The sequence below is a fragment of the Callithrix jacchus genome, chromosome 22 (genome assembly GCF_049354715.1).
Source record: "Callithrix jacchus isolate 240 chromosome 22, calJac240_pri, whole genome shotgun sequence".
Taxonomy (NCBI): domain Eukaryota; kingdom Metazoa; phylum Chordata; class Mammalia; order Primates; family Cebidae; genus Callithrix; species Callithrix jacchus.
The window spans coordinates 5,132,310-5,152,687 of record NC_133523.1 but is presented as its reverse complement, the minus strand read 5'-3'; the positions used below and the strand labels follow the sequence as shown (position 1 = coordinate 5,152,687).

The 20,378-nt window shown below is 51.6% G+C and overlaps 1 long non-coding RNA gene across 1 annotated transcript; it reads right to left on the bottom strand.

The window, feature by feature from the left end:
* Nucleotides 1-16: 16 nt before the first annotated feature.
* LOC118150257 (uncharacterized) lies at nt 17-5,396 on the bottom strand. Its single transcript, XR_004738303.3, has 4 exons — nt 4,643-5,396; nt 1,113-1,399; nt 651-755; nt 17-380 (listed from the first exon to the last, which is right to left on the bottom strand). It is a non-coding gene; the product is annotated as an uncharacterized LOC118150257 (long non-coding RNA).
* Nucleotides 5,397-20,378: the final 14,982 nt, after the last annotated feature.

Below are 20,378 nucleotides of genomic sequence, written 5' to 3'. Positions count from 1 at the left end.
AAACGAGAGGCAGTGGAGGGGGCGGTGGGGACTGAAGACATATTTATTAAATGAATAAAGCCGTGAACAAGGAGCTACAGCCTCCTGGAGGCCACAGTAAATAAACACGGGGACAGGGTCATTAACAGGGGACGTCCCCTTCAGCCTCTGCCTACCCTCCCCACTTTCCAGCCCGGCATCGACTAGGAGGGGGAAGACGTGGCTGGTGGCCTGTCACCCTTCCCTATTCTGGGAGCCCCGTGGGGACAGGGACCCAGGGCTGATTTTGCCACCGCTGCATCCCCAGTGGGTCTGGGGGCTGGCATACAGTGGGCGTTCCATACATGCGCAAGTGTCCTTGACTGCTGGGGGCATGGGGGTGTCTTTTGTCCTTTCCGCTCCTACAGGAGGATTAGGATGTCCCTGGAGGCAGGAGTCCTCCAAGTCCAGCCCCTGACCCTCCTGGGCCCGAAGAGGGGGAGGGGCAAGTGGGGGTTCCCACAGTGAGGGGGATGGGGGGACGCAGGTGCCCAGGTGCCGCCCTGGGAGGACCGCGCCCGGGTGGGAGGATGCCCGCACCCCACCCGCGCCCCGCACGGTCTCCACCGCTTACAGGGGACAAGGGAATGGGCTCCAGCCTGGCCAATGGGGACGCGGAGGGGGTGCATTACCTCATCAGGCGGCGCGGCCATTGGCTGCGGGCGTCCGATGGGCGGAACCGGAGCGCAAGCTCCCGGGAACTCCGGAGCGGGTGGCAGGGGTCAGCCCGGAGGATCCTGTGGGACGGGGGAAGGGGAGGAGAGGGGAGGGAAAGCGAGGGGGGAGTGCAGGAAATAGGGAATTTGCAATATCTGCGGGGCTGTGAGTGGGTCTTTGGAAGAATGTCCCTGTCCCCCAACTCCACGCTGCCCCCTACTCCGAGTCGTCCCCCTCCCACGAGGGTCCCCTGGCCTGGGCATCTTGGTGGGGGAGGCGGAGGGGGTGGGAAGAGCAGAAGGGGAATGAGAGGGTGACCCCCCCACAGAAATTAGCAGCTCCCTTACCAAGGGCTTTTTACCACCCCTCCCCCCGCGCACACATTATCCCCCAGGCAGCATGGACAGGCGCACCCCCCTCCCCCACTCAGAACACACCTCCGTTTGTGGAACTGCCTGAGACCGCAGCATTCCTCCCACAGAATTCCAGGGCACGCACGTGATCCTCAGACATCCTTGTAGCACCCACAAGTGGTGAGGGGGGCGGGGAGGGCCCCATGTGTTTGAGCCTCAGTTTCCTACTGTGTGAAATGGGGTAGATAAAAGCCTCCACGTCGCGGGGCTGCTGTGAAGAGCCATTCAGTCAGTCAACAACCATGTCCCCATACGGGGTGCTGGGGACGCCGGTGGGCACCGCCGAGGCACGCCCAGACTCACGGGAAGGTCTGGTGGGGGAAGACAGAGGTAGATGGGTAGATACAGCAGGTTATTTCAAAAGACCATACATGCAAAATAAAAGAAAAATGAGCCGAGATCGCACCATTGCACTCCAGCCTGGGTAACAAGAGCGAAACTCCGTCTCAAAAAAAAAAAAGGAAAAACGAAGAAAATAAAAACAAGGGGATCAGGTGGAGAGTGAGTTGAATGTTACTTTAGACCATCAATCAAGGAGGGCTTTCCTGAGGAGGTGATGTTTAGAGAGAATAAAAAGAAGCTGTTCGAAGGGCCGGGCGCGGTGGCTCACACCTGTAATCCCAGCTCTTTGGGAGGCTGAGGCGGATGGATCACGAGGTCAGGAGTTTGAGACCAGCCGGGCCAACATGGTGAAACCTCAACTCTACTAAAAATACAAAATTTAGCCAGGTGTGGTGGCACATGCATAGCTGTAATCCCAGCTACTCAGGAGGCTAAGGCAGGAGAATCGCTTGAACCTGGGAGGCGGAGGTTGCAGTGAGCTGAGATTGCGCCACTGTACTCCAGCCTGGGTGACAGAGTGTGACTCCATCTCAAAAATAAATAAAAATAAAAACAAGGGGATGAGGTGGAAAGTGAATTGGATGTCACTTTAGACCATCAATCAAGGAGGGCTTTCCTGAGGAGGTGATGCTTAAGAAGAATAAAAAGAAGCTGTGGGAAGAACTGGGAGAAGAGTTCCGGGTGGAGGGAACCAGCCTGTGCAAAGGTCCCCAGGCACAGTGCTGAGCCTGGCGCAAGGGTGAGGAGGCCTGTGTGGCTGGAGTGGAGTGAGGAGGGGGAGAGGAGGGGAGCAGAGGGTGGGGAGGGATGGGGCAGGTCGTGCAAGGCCTTTTAGAGCTTACTAGCAACTTGGGCTTTGACCCCCAGGGACATGGGAGCCATGGAGGACTGCGGGTAGAGGAGGGCTGGACGCTCAGTCACAGAAGGTTCTCAGGAGCTGTCTGGCTGCTTGCTGTGGGGTGCAGGCGTGGGATCCAGGGACCAGGACGGAGGTGACCCTGCTCATCTAGATGAGCAATGAGGGCAGATCAAGGCTGGAATCAGGAGGAGTGTGGAGAGGACAAGACCAAGGTCTGTTTGGAGCTGACAGATTTCATTCCAGAAGTATTGGGTTGTGGGGGAGGTGAATTGGTTCCTGCACAGGACTGGACCCACAGTGGCTGAAGGGTGAACAGTAGTGGGATAGTTGGGTGGTCTTTCCCTCCCCCCACCAACCTCAGGCCTCTACACTCAAGGCCAAATGAATGAGTGAGTCACCTCCAGCTGAGAGTGGCTGGGAGCCGTATACACTAGGCGCTGACTCAAGCCTCCCACTCTGGCGCCTGTACTCCTGAGTCATGCACACCCCCTGCTCCTCACTGTCTCAAAGCCAGAGGGCCAGTGTACCCCCCCAAGCAAGGTTAGTAACACAGGAAACCTCTCAGCATCTTGCCCTCCTGCCTGAGAACCGGGACTCTGCAGTCCCAGCGTCAGCCCCACCTGGTATTGAAATCTCCCCCAGGGTCCCCTGGGTGGTTAGTGTGACCTTATTTTGCATGCCTCCAGGACCAGGAAGCTCTTTTTGAGGAAGAAAAATATCATAGGAGTGACCCCCAGATGTTTTAAACTATCACCCTGGACTGTGTCCACCTGTTGTCATCCTCCGTGACTTCCTATCGCCCTCAGGACAGAGTCCCGTCTCCTCAGTGTGGCTTATAAGGCCCTGAGTGGTCTGGGCTCTGCTGACTTCCCCAGCTCCCCCTCCCCCCATCCCCACCCAACTCCCTACCCAGTCACGCTCATGGTTGTAAGCGTAATTCCTTCTCAACCTTTGCACAAGCTGTTCTCTCTCTTTGGAAGGCTTTTCTTCCTTCCTTTTTTGCTTGCTTGCCTCAAAGGATACATGTAAGCACGGTTTAGATGTCAGCCCTTCTAGGAAGGCTTCCCCCGTCCCGAGGGTGAGTTAAGGAACCGTGATCTCTCTCGGAGCCATTGTCATCTCCCCTAACTAGCCTTGCACACTGGAACTCCCACTCGCCAGCTGCTGTCTTCTGGGCTGGTAGCTGTTTGCAGGGCTTGGAAATTCACCAGCCAGGGGTTTTGGTGGGAAAGTTCTATTCTCTCCAGAACTGTCCCTCTGGCTGTCCCTGAGGACATCATTAGTTTAAAACCACCTCCTCTGATCTGCTCCCCACAGGCCACCCCCCTCTCCCCACACAGGGCGGAGGGGTGGGGGTTCCCTTTGAAGAGTGATTGACTAACAGCCATTACATTAATGGGCAGAAGCCCAGAGTTTTCATTTCTGCTGCATCTACAAACTACATGTTCATTAAGGACACGTTGGCCTGGGAGGGCTCCTGGCTTCCTGCCTCCCGGCCGCTCTCTCCCTCCCCTTCTCTGGCCTTTTGCTCCCCTCCCCCTCCTCCCCCCTCCCCCTCCTCCCCCCTCCTCCTCCTCCCCCCTCCTCCTCCCCCTCCCCCTCCTCCCCCCCTCCTCCTCCCCCTCCCCCTCCTCCCCCTTCCCCTCCTCCCCTTCCCCTCCTCCCCTTCCCCCTCCTTTCCCCTCCCCTTCCCCTCCTCCCCTCCTCCTCCCCCTCCTTCCCCCTCCCCCCTCCCTCTTTGGCCCCACTTTTTCTTTCCATTTTCCTCATTCCTCCCGCCTTTCTGCTTTGAAACTCCTTTTCCTCCTCCTTTTTTTCTCTCTGCCTCTTCCTGTCTCTCTGCCTCTGTCTCCGTCTCTGTCTATCTGTTTCCTCTGTGTCTTCAATATCTGTTTATCTGTCTGTCTCTCTCTGTCCCTCTCTGAGTCCTCCCTCTCTTTTAAAGATATATTAAAGTGCTCTTTTAATTTGAGAAATTGTGACATGGACATAGGCCCATTTGGCTACCACCAGAGCTAGATGTAGAATATTCCAACCCTCAGAAGCTTCCTTGGTGCCTCCGTGCAATTAGACCCTCTCAAGGATAACTGTCCTTTTTATTTATTTATTTACTCATTTTTGAGGCAGAGTCTCGCTCTGTTACCCAAGCTGGAGTGCAGTGGCTCCATCTCGGCTCATTGCAACCTTCACCTCCTAGGTTCAAGCGATTCTCCTGTCTCAGCCTCCCGAGTAGCTGGGATGACTGGCAAGCTCTACCACGCCCGGCTCATTTTTTTGTAGTTTTGGTAGAGACAGGGTTTCACCATGTTGCCCAGGCTGGTCTCAAACCCCTGACTTCAAGCGATCCACTCACCTTGGCCTCCCGTAGTGCTGGGGTGTTTCGCAGGGCGCCCTGATGATCTCTGCCACTGTCTGACCTGACTGCAGGGCTCTGATGCCTGGGCCCCAGCTCCAATCAGGTGGGTGATACTGTGGGGAAGCAGCAGAGGACCTTTCTTCCTGCCTGCAAAGTTCAAGGCCAAAGGGGCCTTCCCGGGACAGAGAGCAGGTTAGATCATGATCTGCCTTTGGTCCTCTGGTGTCGTGGATTTGTCGGAGCGCTCTGATTAAATGGGACACAGAACGGATACGTTCAGTCACTTGTCCCAGCAAATTCCGGTTTCAGTCCCACCTCCGCTTTGCTGAGGCCTGTCCACCTACTGGACCATCCTGCCCCTTGCTTCCCTGCTTCCCCAAAGCCTCCCAGTTCCGAAGGCAGGACTTGAGCCTCGTGCGTCTTTCTTCTCTCCCTGCAGTAACCTAGCACAGGGCTGGGTCTCTGATTGGACAAAAAGATCAAGAATGGGCTGCGTACGGTGGCTCACGCCTGTCACCTTAACACTGGGAGGCCAAGGCGGGTGGGTCACCTCAGGTCAGGAGTTCGTGACCAGCCTGGCCAACATGGTGCAAACCCATTTCTACTAAAAATAACAAAAATTATCCAGGTGTGGTGGCACGCACCTGCAACCCCAGCTACTTGGGAGGCTAAGGCAGGAGAATTGCTTGAACCTGGGAGGCAGAGGTTGCGATGAGCCGAGATGGCGCCACTGCACTCCAGCCTGGGTGACAGAGCCTGGGCAACATAACAAGACCCCGTCTCTACAAAAAATTTAAAAATTTGGGCTGAGTACAGTAAGCTAATGCCCAGCACTTTGGAGGCCGAGGCAGGTGGATTGACTTGAGGCCAGAAGTTCTTCTCAAAAAGGCTTCTCAAAAAACAAACAAAATAACAATGGCGAACCTTTGTCACCATCATCCCTGCCTCACCGAGCATTCACCAAGTGCCAAGCTTTGTGCTGAGGATTTAACCTGAATCTTCCTGTATAATCCAGTCCATGGTTCACAAGGGTCTTCCGAAATAAGCCCAGTCATTGCCCCATTTTCCAGATGAGGAGGTTGAAGCTCTGAAGGGTGCGGTGCTTGGCGGAAGGTCATGCAGCCAGGGAGTGGCAAAGCTGGGATTCGAACCCATCTCTGGGCTGCCCCAGACCTCCGACACTGGAGGCGAATGACAGCATAAGCTCCATCCCTCCTCTCCCCTCCCTGTGGCTGGAACTGGGTATGTGTACACCAAATGCAGGCTGTCAGCAGCTCCTCTGGCCTCTGATAAATCGAGAGAATTAAAATCCATTTAGAGGGAAATCTCTAAATAGGTCTGCGTTGTGTTTTGTATGGTTTTTTTTTTTTTTTTTTTTTTTTGCCTTTTTTCCCGCCTTTCCCCTGCTGTCTCCAATGGGTAATGTAATTCTAGGAGCAGAACTGATTCTGACTTAATTGGATTTGAAGGCAGGTGTTATATCTGCACCTTGTAAGCGAACGCACGTGGAGGAACGGCTGCGGGGACGGAGTGTTTTTACCCAGTTTCTCCTTAATCTTTGTACCGAGGAAGTGGCATCGATTCCCCATTTGGGATTTCTCGTTAGGGGCCACCCCAGGCTGGGCCCTAAGGGGTGGCGGGTTTGGAGGCATCAGGCCACGAGGACTTGGAGGTGAATTGGGGTGCTTGGGCATCGAGAGAACGGGTGCAGGAGCTCAGCCGCCTGCTCCATCTTTCTTTATTTTTTAGCTCCGTCTTTCATCTTCCATTTCGATCTCCTCTCCCCTCCCCTCCGCCTTTTTAGCCCCGCCTCCAAACCACGTCCAAACCACGCCCCCAAGCACGCCCCCAACCTCCCACTTCTCACCCTGGCCTTTGGCCTTATCCTAGTCTGAGCCCCCAATATCTCCTGAACTTACTGCATCCTGGATCTCCCACAGAAACCAACGTGATTGCACTTTTTTTTCTTTTTTCTTGAGACAGAGTCTTGCTCTGTTGCCCAGGCTGGAGTGCAGTGGTGTGATCTCTGCTCACTGCAACCTCCGCCTCCCAGGTTCCAGCGAGCCTCCTGCCTCAGCCTCCTAAGTAGCTGGGATGCAGGCACCCGCCACCATGTGGCTAATTTGTATATTTTTAGTAGAGACGGGTTTTGTCTACGTTGGCCAGGCTGATCTCAAACCCCTGACCTCAGGTGTTCCACCCACAACAGCCTCCCAATGTGGTGGGATTACAGGCGTGAACCACCTCGCCTGGCCTGTTCATTTCTCTCTTTTTTAATAAAAGTTGTGGTAAAATACACATAACATGAAATTCACCATCTTAACCATTTTGATGTTTATGTTTTTTAGAGACAGAGTCTTGCTCTGTTGCCCAGGCTGGAGTGCAGTGGTGCAATCATAGCTCACTGCAGCCTCGAACTCCTGGGCTCAAGCGATCCTCCCACCTCGGCCTCCCGAGTAGCTGGGATTATAGGTGTGTGTCACCACTCCCAGCTAATTTTTTTTTTTTTTTTTGAGACAAAGTCTTGCTCTGTTGTGTAGACTGGAGTGCAGTTGTGCAGTCTCAGCTCACTGCAACTTCTGCCTCTGGGGTTCAAGTGATTCTTGTGCCTCAGGCTCCTGAGCAGCTGGGATTACAGGCGTGTAATCTTTTGTATTTTTAGCAGAAATGGGGTTTTGCCATGTTGGCCAGGCTGATCTCGAACTCCTGGCCTCAAGTCGATCCACCTGCCTCTGCCTCCGAAGTGCTGGGCATTAGCTTACTGTACCCGGCCCAAATTTTTAAAGTTTTTGTAGAAACAGGGTCTTGCTCTGTTGCCCAGGCTAGCCATTTTAACCATTTGAAGTGTACAATTCAGTGGTGTTAAGGACGTTCACAGTGTTGTGTGACCATTGCCACTATTTCCAAAAAAAATTTTTTTTTTTCTGAGTCTTGCTTTGCCTCCCAGGCTGGAGTGCAGTGGTGCGATCTTGGCTCACTGCAACCTCTGCCTCCCAGAGTCAAGTGATTCTCCTTCCTCAGCCTCCCGTTAACTGAGACTACAGGCGCGTGCCACCACGCCCGGCTAATTTTTTGTATTTTTAGTAGAGACGGGGTTTCATGGTGTTAGCCAGGATGGTCTCGATCTCCTGACCTCATGATGCACCTGCCTTGGCCTCCCAAAGTGCTGGGATTAACAGGCATGAGCCACTGCACCCGGCCATCCAAAAAGTATTTTATTAGCCCAAAAAGAAACCCTCTAACCATTAAGAAATACCTCCCCATTGCCCTTGGCAACCTTGATTCTCCATCCTGTCTGCAGAAATCTGCCTACTCTAGGGAGCTCATAAAAGTGGAGTCATACGGTATTTGTCCTTCTGCAGACGAGGCTTCCTCCATTGAGCGTAGTGTTTTCAAGGTTCATCCACCCTTGTAGCCTGCGTCAGAACTTGATTCCTTCTTCTCTTTTAGACAGAACCACACTCTGTTGCCCAGGTTGGAGTGCCGTGGCACGATCTCGGCTCACTGGCAAGGCTGCCTCCCAGGTTTGAGAGATTCTCCTGCCTCAGCCTCTCGAGTAATTGGGATTATAGGTGCCTGCCACCACGCACAGCTAATTTTTTTGTATTTTTAGTTGAGACGGGGTTTCATCATTTTGACTAGGCTGGTCTGGAACTCCTGACCTCAGGCGATCCACCCACCTCTGCCTCCCAAAGTGAAGGTATTACAGGCAGGAGCCACCGAGCCCAGCCCATTTCTTTCTTTTTATCTTTTATCCTTTTTTTCTGGAAACAGTGTTTCACTCTGTCACCCAGGCTGGAGTGCAGTGGCGCAGTCACAGCTCACTGCAGCCTCAGCCTCCCAGGCTCAAGTGATCCTCTGGTCTCCACCTCGCGAGTAACTGGGACTACAGGCGCACACCACCATGCCCAGATAAGGTTTTTATTGTTCGTATTTTTGTGGAGACAGGGTCTCATTATGTTGCCTAGACTGGTCTTGAATTTCTGTGGTCAAGAGATCCTCCTACCTTGACCTCCGAAAGTGCTGGGGTCACAGGCGTGTGTCACCACACTCAACCAGAACTTTTTTTTTTTTGAGATGGACTCTCACTCTGTTGCCAGGCTGGAGCGCAGTGGCATGATCTCAGCTCACTAAAACCTCTGCCTCCCGGGTTCAAGCGATTCTCCTGCCTCAGCCTCCCGAGTAACTGGGACTACAGGTGCATGCCACCATGCCCAGCTAATTTTTGTATTTTTAGTAGAGACGGGGTTTCACCTTGTTGGCCAGGATGATCTCCATCTCCTGACCTCGTGATCTGCCTGCCTTGGTGTCTCCCAAAGTGCTGGGATTACAGGGGTGAGCCACTGCGCCCGGCCACCTTCATTTCTTTTTAAGGCTCAGTCATATTCCACGGTGTGGATGGGCTACACTGCTCAGCCATTCATTCGCTGTGGACACCGGGTCTTTTCTGCCTTTGGCCACTGTGAACCATGCTCTGTGAACATGGGTGTTAGAGGGTCTGGGTGAGTCCCTGCTTGGCATCTTTGAGTCATATGATCATTCTAGGCCAAAATGATTTCTTTTTTGTTTTTAGCAAATGCCATTCATTCTCCTGCTCTAAATCCTTCTGTGGCTCCATATTGTCTCCAGAAAAGTAGAAACCCTGTCCCGTGGGCTCAAAGCACTGCCACCTTCTCCCTCTGCAGCTCTCCTGCGCCGCCTCTTCCCCACCCACTCCATCCTCCAGCCACCCCAAGTAATCTTCACCTGCTTTCAGGCCTCCCGGAAAACACTCTTTCCCATTTGTTTTGCTTTGTTTTATTTACTTATTTATTTTGAGACAGAGTCTCGCTCTGTTGCCCAGGCTGGAGGGCAATGGCTCGATCTCAGCTCACTGCAAACTCCACCTCCGGGGTTCAAACACTGCTCCTGCCTCTGCCTCTCGAGTAGCTGGGATTACAGGCATGTGCTACCACGCCCAGCTAAATTTTTATATGTTTAGTAGAGACGGGGTTTCACCATATTGACCAGGCTGGTCTCGAACACCTGACCTCAGGTGATCCGCCCACCTTGGCCTTCCAAAGTGCTGGGATTACAGGTGTGAGCCCCTGCGCCCAGCCTGTTTGTTTGTTTTAGAGACAGGGACTTGCTGTGTCTCCCAGGCTGGAGTGCAGTCCTGCGATCATAGCTCACTGCAGACTTGACCTCCTGGCCTCAAGCGATTCTCCCATCCCAGCGTGTGCAGTAGCTGGGCCCACAGGTGTGCACCACCACACCCAGGTAATTTTTTTTTTTTTGTTGCTATTTTGAGAGTCCTCAGTATATATATATTTTTTAATAGAGATGGGGTCTTGCTGTGTTGCCCAGGCTGTTCTCAAACTCCTGAGCTCAAGTGATCCTCCTGCCTCAGCCTCCCAAAGTGTTGAGATTACAAGTTTCAGCCACAGTGCCCAACTTCTTCCCTACTTATTATTTTGGTTGACTCCTTCTCAGCTTTCAGCTCAGCTTTCCCTGCCTCCAGGAAGCCCTCCCTGATCTCCCAGTCTGGGTCAGACACCTTCTCTGGGCCTCCAGAACTGCCTGAATCTCCCCCATCATGGCTGATGGTGGGCCACTAGTGACTTGTATGTCTCTGCAACTGGGAGAGTGGGGCTGAGTTGGTCTCAATCACCATGGTGTCCCCAGCAGGATCCCACACACAGTAGGTACTCAATAAGTGCTTACAAAATGCTGGCATTATTCTTTTTTGGTTTTTGGGTTTTTTTTGAGATGGAGTTCTGTTCTTGTCGACCAGGCTGGAGTACAAGGCTCGATCTCGGCTTACTGCAACCTCTGCCTCCTGGTTCAAGCGATTCTCCTGCCTCAGCCTCCCAAGTAGCTGGGATTACTAATTTTGTATTTTTTTTAGTAGAGATGGGGTTTCTCCATGTTGGTCAGGCCAGTCTCAAACTCCCAACCTCAGGTGATCCGCCTGCCTTGGCCTCCCAAAGTGCTAGAATTACAGGTGTGAGCCACTGCACCCGGCCAGTGCTACCATGATTCTTTCTCTCCCCCCATCCCCCACGCCAGACCCCGTGCCCTTGAGAGATGAGACACAGCCACTTCCACACCAACGTCTTCCGTCTCATGGCAGACCACAAACAGTATCTCAGGCTGTCGATTAGAAATGGATCCAATCAATGTGCTTGTTTTTCATTCCATCCTGCGTCTGTGATGGATGGGCGGGGAGGAGTGCCGTTAAGCCGGCAGAATTTTCTATACGTTCCAGGCTCTGGGTAGACTTCCTTCAGAAAGCTATCTGGCCAGATCTCAAAATGAGAAAGTCATTAAACACACACTCACTCACACACACACACACACACACACACACACATTGCAGGAACGCATCCCATTCTCGGGGAAGAAAAACTAAAAGCAATTAACATACAACTGCACATGTGGCCGTCTTTGCATGGAGGCTGTGAGGTCCACAGCTGACAGGGAGCAAAGGGGAATGTCTTTCTTTTTCCCCCAAACACATCAAAGCTCTCTCTGGAAGCAGCAGCCACTGAATTATAGTCATTTTCAGTACAGTGTCTTAAGTTGGATACCCTGGAAGTGGCTCCTGAAACAAGGATTTGGGGGTAAGTTGTTTATGTGGGAAGAGATCCAGGAAGCCCCAGGAGAGTGGGGAGGTGAGACAAGGAAGGAAAGAACCAACACTTATGAGCAGGTGACCGCCATGAGCAATTGGGCTCAATCCCACTGGATACCCTTGGGAGATGGCATATAGCAAGCACTTGTGTTTTTCTTCCCACAGGGGTGAGGGAGCTGGGGTATTTATCCACCGGCGCCTGTCCGTCACTAGCGTAGGGCTGCTTCCTGAGACATCAATTCTCTGTCACTTCCAGCCTGGCCCTCACCCAGGTGACTGCAGGATGCTGTCGGCAGGTGCTGAAATGTGGGTGCAGTAGGTACACCCATAGTGTCTGCCATACACAGTAGCATTCACAAAGCCTCTATTTCTGATCACCATTCATTCATTCAAAAATATTTATTGGCTGGGAGAGGTGGCTCACGCCTGTAATCCCAGCACTATGGGAGGCCGAGGTGGGTGGATCACGAGGTCAAGAGATTGAGGCCATCCTGGACAACATGGTGAAACCCCGTCTCTAGTGAAAATACAAAAATTAGCTGGGCATGGTGGCGCGTGCCTGTAGTCCAAGCTATTCGGGAGGTTGAGGCAGGAGAATGGCTTGAACTCGGGAGGCGGGAGCCGAGATTGTGCCATGCACTCCAGCCTGGCAGCAGAGCGAAACTCCGTCTCAAACAAAACAAAATATATATACATATATATAAAGCTCACACTAGGTGCTGGGGCCTGTCCTGGGGGCTGGAAACTGGTGAACAAGATAGACCCAGCCCTTGCCCTTCAGGAACTCAAAGACCCATAAGCAGGCAGTTACAGCGTAGAGTGTGAGCCTGTGATGAGGGAAGCCTAGGCAGCTGAGGTAGCTCAGAGACGACTCCTTTTTCAGTGTTGTAGAGCGGGGTCAGGTGAAGCTTCCTGGAGGGATGACATTTAAAGATGAGCAGGTATTAGGTGAACAAGCAGAAGCAGGCCTGGAGCAAGGAAGAATGAAGTAGCTAGACCATGCGGAATTTTGAAAATAAAGTTTAGACTTTCTCTTGAGGGCACTGGGGAACTACGGAGAGTTATGGAGCGGGAAAGGGAAAGGGTCAGACTTGCACTTAAGATCGATCCTCCTGGCTGCTGTGTGGATGCTAGGAGCCCATCAAGAAGGCTGCTGTAGGGGCTGATGGTGTCTACTGAAAAAGGCAGGTGGGGGTACCAAGTGGGGCTGCCATGGAAATGGTAAGGGTGAAATCAACAGGACTTGGTGAGTGTGAAATTAGCAGGGCGGGGTGTTGATAAAGGGAGATAGGGAGGCTTGGTCACAACTTTTCAGGAAAAAGAGTGGGGCCATCAGGGAGGGGGGGTACAGGAGGAGGCGCTGGAGGGGGGATAAAAGGGATGCATTGGGGGTTGGGTAGGATGCACCTGGTGGACCCCCAAGAGGAGGCATACAGGAGGAACTGGAGAGAGGTCTGGGGCCAAGTCTGGGTGGAGACAGAGGTCGGAGCATCTTCAGGATGAGTAAAGCTGCAGAAACAAGTTCCTAAATTTGGATCGTCCAGGAAATAGGCCAGTTTCCACTGCAGGGTATTACAACCATAGCAACAGTAAATAACACATTTCTTCTTTGCCTCCCAGTGGCAACTCTCAGAAGCCCAGTTCTCTCACTCTGTGCCCTGGTTCCAGCAACCCCAGTGGGCCCCTAAGTGGTGATGCTTGGAAACCCATCCAGGGTCGCCCTCGGCCTCCTTCAGTCACATGACCATGCTGAGCTAATCAGGAGACCAGCAGAAAAGGGCTTCTGTGATTGGCTGGAGCTGGAGGTGGAACCAATTCAACCACAGGGTTGGAAAGGAGGAAAATGTGCATTGGTTAGGGTAACACTCCCTGCTGTTAAACCAGCAAGCCTCCATGACTTGACCCCACAGGAGTTTGCTGGTCATGTAAACAGCAAACAGGTTTTCCTTTGTTTCCACCTAGTAACTCAAAGATCAGTACCTCCTCCATCTTTAAATTGTAGGTTGCAGAAAGAGGCTGGGCCAGAACGGAAGTCATAGACACCTCACTTCCGTTCACCTTCCATTGGCTCAATTCAGTCACATGACTTCCCCAATTGCAAGGGATGCTGGGAAATAGCTTGCTGTGTGCCCTGAAGAACGAGGAAGAGAGCAGCCAGGCAGTGGTGAAACCAGGTTGCTTCTGTGCTTCTAAAGGTGGGGGGTAGAATGCAGGTCAGGGAATACCCACAAATATCTACCAAGATGACCCTTATCACTAAAAATGTGGAGAAAAATTATCTGATCTGTCTCACGTTGTTGCTCAGATGGATGGAGAGTGTCCTCACAGGTTCAGAAGGCTCAAGGGGTTGGTGATCAGGTATGTCTTGTCACCACTGTGTTTCCGTACCCTAGAACTGCCTGGCATAGGGTAGTTGCTGGATATATATTTACTGAATAGATGAGTGGATGGCTGGGTGGAAAGATGGAGGGGTTGATGGATAGAGGGTTGGGTAGATGGATGTGTGGTAGGATGATAGTAGATACATGAATGGGTGATTGGGTGGTGGATGGATAGATAGATGGATGGACAGTTGGATGGATCTTTGGGTGGATGGTGGGGGGATGAATGGGTGGATGGGTTATGGGTGAATCGTGTTTGGATGGATGGGCAGATAGATGGGTGGTAGATGCATAGTGGATGCAGGGATGTGTGATTGGGTGGTGAATGAGTGGATAGATGGGTGGTTGGACGGATGTTTGGGTGAATGGCAGATAGATGAATGGATGGATGAATGGATGGAGGGGTAGTGGGTAGGTGGATGGATGGATGATGGGTGTGTGGGTGGATGGATAGATGGGTGTGTGGGTGCATCGTTGGGTCAACGAATGGATGGTAAATGGATGAGTGGATAGGTGGATGGACAGGTAGGTCTATTTATAAGTGAGACCATCTCTTCTCCATCTTTGGTCTGCACCGAAACGGGTGCATGCACGGATAGCATGAGCCCTCAAATCGATCCCTGGCTATAAGTCTAGAACTCTAAGGTATTGGGACAATCTTCCTACCCTTCAGGTAGACAGACCCCAGCCTCATGGCCGTGAAATGGTTTTAGGTGACACATCAAACAGTCTTAACACCACGGAATCTTATAGAGAGAGAGCTCTTCCTTTGCACATCTCTTGCAAGAAGAAAGTCTTAATCAGTCTTTAACATCGTCTCTGACATGTGAAATATCCTTTTTGGACAGAGAGATCAGGCTCCAGCTCAGAGCTCAGAGGCCACTATCTTTAGTTAGAAATTAGTAATGTGATTTTATTCTCATTGAATTAGTTTCTACTTATGGTCAGTGATTCTGGCTTTTCATTTGCAGTCATGATAAACAATTTCCTTCTAAATAGATGTAAGATTTTGAGAAGTGGGTCCGTTAGACTATTATTCAGGGAATAGTAGAGGTAGTGGAAAGGTGATGTAAGATGGACTGAGATGTGGGCAGCTGCTGTGTGAGCTGGGGCACATCATTTCACATCTCTCATCCTCAGTTTTCTCATCTGAAAAATGCTTTCTATAATTCTGATCTCCTCAAATAGTTCTGGTGGTCATGGTGTCTCATATCTGTAATCCCAGTGCTTTGGGAGGCTAAGCTGGCAGGATCGGTTGAGGCCAGGAGTTTCAGACTAGACTGTGCAGGATAGCAAGACCCTGTCTCTGCAAAAATAAAGATAATTAGCCTGGGCATGGTGGCACATGCCTGTAAGCCAGCTACCCGTGAGGCTGACGCAGGAAGATGGCTTGAGCCAGGAGTTTCAGGCTGCAGTGAGGTGTGATGGCAGCATTGCACCGCAGCCTGGGCGACAGAGCAAGACTCTGCCTCTAAACAACCATAACACACCAAATAGTTTTGGTGACCAGGGGAGATAGCACAGCTGTGTGCCCCTCAGAAAAGTCTCTCCCCATTCCGGGTCTTATTTTTTGTCTGTCAGCCTTGGAAAACAAAGTGGATACGCATGAAAGGCTTTCCCTGAAGTGAGGGAGGATTGATTATGAATAGGAGACCACCTTTTTAACCTATTCTCAGGAAAGGCTCTGGGGTCTGTCACTCATGCTGTTATTTCTTTTCCCAGGGAGTATTTGCAGAGCAAGTGTGTGTACTCTTGATGGCATGAGACGCACTGTCACCCAGGACAGTATTTGAGGCACTTAGTAGAGTGTGTTGGGGAAAGATTTTTGTGGGGGGTTTCTAGGAGCTTAATACTTGGAGACAGAGCTCTGGGGATTCTGCCCAGGAGAAAACTTAAGGCCACCCTGGAATGATCCAGGTGTGAGTGTGTCCGTGTGAGTGTGTGTGTCTGTGCGATTGTGTGTGTCCGTGTGTGTGTGTCTGTGTGAGTGTGTATCTCAGTGACCACAGGGTTTGAGCACCTTGACCTCTCTCGAGTCCTGGCTGCCTCCTCTCCTCCCGTCCCCCACCCCTCTAGCCAGGCCCGGTGTGTTTTCCCTCGATGACATTTGAAATCTTTTAATAGTTGTCACATTAGCATACATTTGCATACCTTATGCTAATCAGGCTATTTATTTTTGAAAAAGCACTGTGACTTGTGGGGCCCTTTCTCAAAGGGGGAACTCAGAGTTTTTCCTGGAGACCGTCTACCTCCCTTGGGGGGGGTGTCAGATGGGGAACTGCATTCTGCCACAAACTGGAGTGGGGTGACCTTCATAGACACACCCCAGGGGAGAGAGACATGTCACCAGCCTGGACTTTGCTGGGTGCCTGGGTGATGGATACTGTTCTTTTTTTCTTTTTTCTTTTCTTTCTTTCTTTCTTTTTTTTTTTTTTGAGACAGAGTTTCACTCTTGTCGCCCAGGCTGGAGTGCAATGGCACCGTCTCAGCTCACTGCAACCTCCACCTCCTGGGTTCAAGCGGTTCTCCTGCCTCAGCCTCCCAAATAGCTGGGATTGTAGGCAACCATGTCTGGCTAATTTTTGTATTTTTAGTAGAAACGAGGTTTCGCCATGTTGGCCAAGATGGTCTTGAACTCCTGACCTCAGGTGATCTGCCCGCCTCGGCCTCCCACAGTGCTGGAATGGCAGGTATGAGCCAGAGTAGGCAGTCAAGGAAGGATAAACATGGGCTCTGTGTTCCCACCCAAGGATGTGGCTTCAGCATTTGTCCCTTTCTCTTCGGTCACATCTTTTGGCTCTGCTGGCTTTCCCTCTTACAGGAAAGAAGTAAACTTCCACATCCCACTTCAGCTACCAACCATATCCTTGCTTCTATTTTTTTTTTTTTTTTTTGAACGGACTCTTTCTCTGTTGCCCAGGCTGGAGTACGGTGGCGCGATCTTGGTCCCGGGTTCAAGTGGTTCTTCTGCCTCAGCCTCCCGAGTAGCTGGGATTGTAGGCACCACGTCCAGCTAATTTCTGTATTTTTAGTAGAGACAGGGTTTCACCGTGTTGGTCAGGCTGGTCTCGAACTCCTGACCTCAGGTGATCCATCCACCTCAGCCTCCCAAAGTACTAAGATTACAGGAATGAGCCACCGTGTCCGGCCTCCTTGCCTCTTTTTATGGCCAAACTCCTTGAGATCGAGTCGTCCACACTGGCTGTCTGCGCTTCTGTTCTCTCTCCTGCGCCTTCTTCAGTCAGCCCAGCCTCTCACACCTCGCGCCACTGAAACTGCCCTTGTCAAAGTGTTACCAAAGGGGTCCCAATCCAGAGCCCAAGAGAGGGTTCTTGGATCTCCCACGAGAAAAGATTCAAGGCGAATCCATGAAGCAAAAGCAAGTTTATTAAGAAAGTAAAGGAGCAGGGGCAAGGGTATGGTCGGTGGCCAAAGGGGGATGTGAACGTTTACTTTGCTTTTTTCCCGTAAGAGGGAAAGCCAGCAGAGCCAGAAGGTACAACTGAAGAGAAAGGGACAAATGCTGAAGCCACATCCTTGGGTGGGGACGCAGAGCCCGTGTTTATTGCTATTCCGGTTGGGCACGGTGGCTCACACCTGTAATCCCAGCACTTAGGGAGGCGGAAGTGGGTGGATAATGAGGTCAGGAGATCGAGGCCAGCCTGGCTAACACAGTGAAACTCTCTCTACTAAAATAATAAAAAATAAAAAAAATAAGCCAGGCCCGGTGCTGGGCACCTGTAGTCCCAGCTCCTCGGGAGGCTGGGGCAGGAGAATCGCTTGAACCCATGAGGCAGAGGTTGCAGTGAGCCGAGATCGCACCACTGCACTCCAGCCTGGCGACGGAGTGAGACTCCGTCTCAAAAAAAAAATAACGGCTACTTCATAGACAGAGCAGTGCTGAGGGCTGCTGGTTGCCCATTTTTATGGTTATTTCTTGATGATATGCTAAACAATGGTGGATTATTCATGCCTCTCCCTTTTAGACCATAGCAGGTACTTCCAGATGTTGCCATGGCATCTGTAAACTGTCCTGGCGCTGGTGAGAGTGTAGCAGTGACAGTGACCAGAGGTCACTCTCGTCACCATCTTGGTTTCAGTGGGTTTTGACTGTCTTATCAGCAAGGTCTTTATAACCTGTATCTTGTGCCGACCTCCTGTCTCTTCCTGTGACTTGGAAGGCCTCAGTGTCTGGGAATGCAACCTACTAGGTCTCAGCCTCATTTTACCCAGTCCCTGTCCAAGATGGAGTGGCTCTGGTTCAAACGCTTCTGGCAGAAGTCACGGTTAACCTGCGCCATCCTCCGCCTCGTCCCTCTGGACAGCGTCTGACCGGCTGACGTCTGAGGTGCCCTGCCCCTCCTGGAAACACTGGCTTCCTTTCTACCTCTCGGGGTCCTTCTTTTGTCTCTCTCTATTCATGGCTGGTCAAGGGCTGGGTTTTCCGCCTCTTTACTCCCCTCCTCACACCCAGGTTGGCCTGATTCACTCTTGGGGCTCTAAACATCTACACCCACTGATGCCCGCAGTCCTGTCTAGCCTGGGCCTCCAGCAGCTCCGAACTTGGCCTTGTTGGGCATTTCATACTCAACACCGCCATGTGGGGGTGCACTGGACCCCGAAACTGCCCCTTTTGCATCTCCACATCTCAGCCGAGGTCAGCTCTTGTAGCAGCTGCTCAGATGGAATCTTGGGGTCTCCCTGCCTCCTCTTCCTCCTCACAAGCCTCAGCACTCTACCTTGGAGAGCTCCATGAAGCCCTCTCCTCTCCCTCTGATTCCACACAGAAGGCTTCTTTCACCCTCCCTGCCTTTACCCCTTGTAACCCCCCATGCCCGTGCTATTCACCCCTTTGTGTATCTTCAACACACCAGGCAAGAGCCAGCCTCAGGGTCTTTGCTCTGGCTGTCCCCTATACCTGTTTTACTTCCTGTATCCCCAGCACACAGTAGGTGCTCAATGAACACGTCGGGGTTTATTAAATGCATAATTCCACAAACCTGCATTCCTTTGGTGCATGCCAGAATATATATGCATAGGGAAAAAATTTCTGGAAGCACATATCCCACCCACCCACCCCCGCAGCGCTGGTGGTGGTTTTTTTGCTGAGATAACAGATCTCAACATTTTGAAATATTTGCCACAAAGAATGTAACTTCGTTGGGCATGAAAAAGAACAAACAAAAAACTCAGTGCCATTTCAGTGCAGCGACCCAGCAGCCGTGTTACCCCTGACAAGTGGCGTTCCTTCTCTGGGCCTCAATTTCCTCAGCTCAGAAAGCAGGGATTATCCTAGCACCGTCTCCAGCAAAGCCCTCCAGAGCCCTGCCTCCAAGCCTCGAGGAAAGAGTTAAATCCCGGTCTGAGGCGGTGATATTTGCAATGCATGAAGTTTAAACATTTTCAATAAAGAAGAACAAACCCAGGCCGATGCGCTTTCTGATTTATAGTAATTGCAAACCAGCAGCCGTTAATATAATTGTCCGGTGGAGGGGGGGTGACGGGGGGCTTCACGCGGGGCCCAATCAGCCCCGGGTGGGACGTGGCCCCAGTCAGGTTAAGCAAATACATTACTTTAATAACCTGGGGAGGCGGCTGGAGCCATTAGCTAGAGGGGGAGAATAAATATTATCCCAAGAAGCTCCAGAATCCGCGGTTTTATCACCGAGAATTGTCCCCCGTGCTATTTACTTTCAATTTAGATTTTCGGGAAAGTGGCTCTTGGCACATTTTATATATGAAGGAGGATGACTGGAATTGAGAAATGACCTGATTTTACCATCAGAGGGAAAAAAGAGCCACAGCTTTTCTGGGGTCGAGTGAGCTCTCGGCGGTATCCCACTGAGTCCCACTCTTAAGATCAAAGCACAGAGACACACAGGCTCACACACATTGTGCAGGCGCTGGGGTTTGACCTGAGTCTGCTCCAGAGGCCCAGGGAGTATGGGGACAAACGTCCAGGGATGTGGCCTCATTTGATGACAGCAGACTTGGGAGATCTTCTGGTCTCGTTAGTTCGTTTGCCGGTGGGGGGAGACTGAGGCTGAGAGTGAGGCTGTCGTGGGCTGTTTGACTCGACTCACCCGATTCTTCCTGTCCACTGTATCTTCTCTCACTCAAGAACCCTCATTGCCTCCCTAGGGTCCCCGGAATCAGACCCACTTCTGCTATTTTGTACACTCAATGCAATTCAAAAGGGATCACGTGGGCCGAGAGAGGTGACTCACGCCTGTAATCCCAGCACTTTGGGAGGCTGAGGCAGGTGGATCACTTGAAGTCAGGAGTTGGAGACCAGCCTGGCCAACATGGCGAAAACCCATCTCTACCAAAAGCACAAAAATCAGCCAGGTGTGGTGGCACACGCCTGTAATCCCAGCTACTCAGGAGGCTGAGGCAAGAGAATCACTTGAACCCATGAGGCAGAGTTTGCAGTGAGCTGAGATCACACCACTGTGCTCCAGTCTGGGTGACAGTGTGAAACTGTCTCAAAAAAAAAATAAAATAAAATAAAATCACAGGTCTACATGTAAAATGTAGAAGAAAACATAAGAAAAAAATCTTCAAGACACGAGGGTAAGATAAGCAAAGAGTTCTTAGGCACGACACCCAAGGATGGGTCATAAAGAAAGAAACTGATGAATTGGACTTCATCCAAATGAATAATTTCTGCTCCGGGGAAAGGACCAGGCCATTAGGGTGAAAAGAAGCTATGGTTTCGAAGAGCTCACTTGCAAATCAC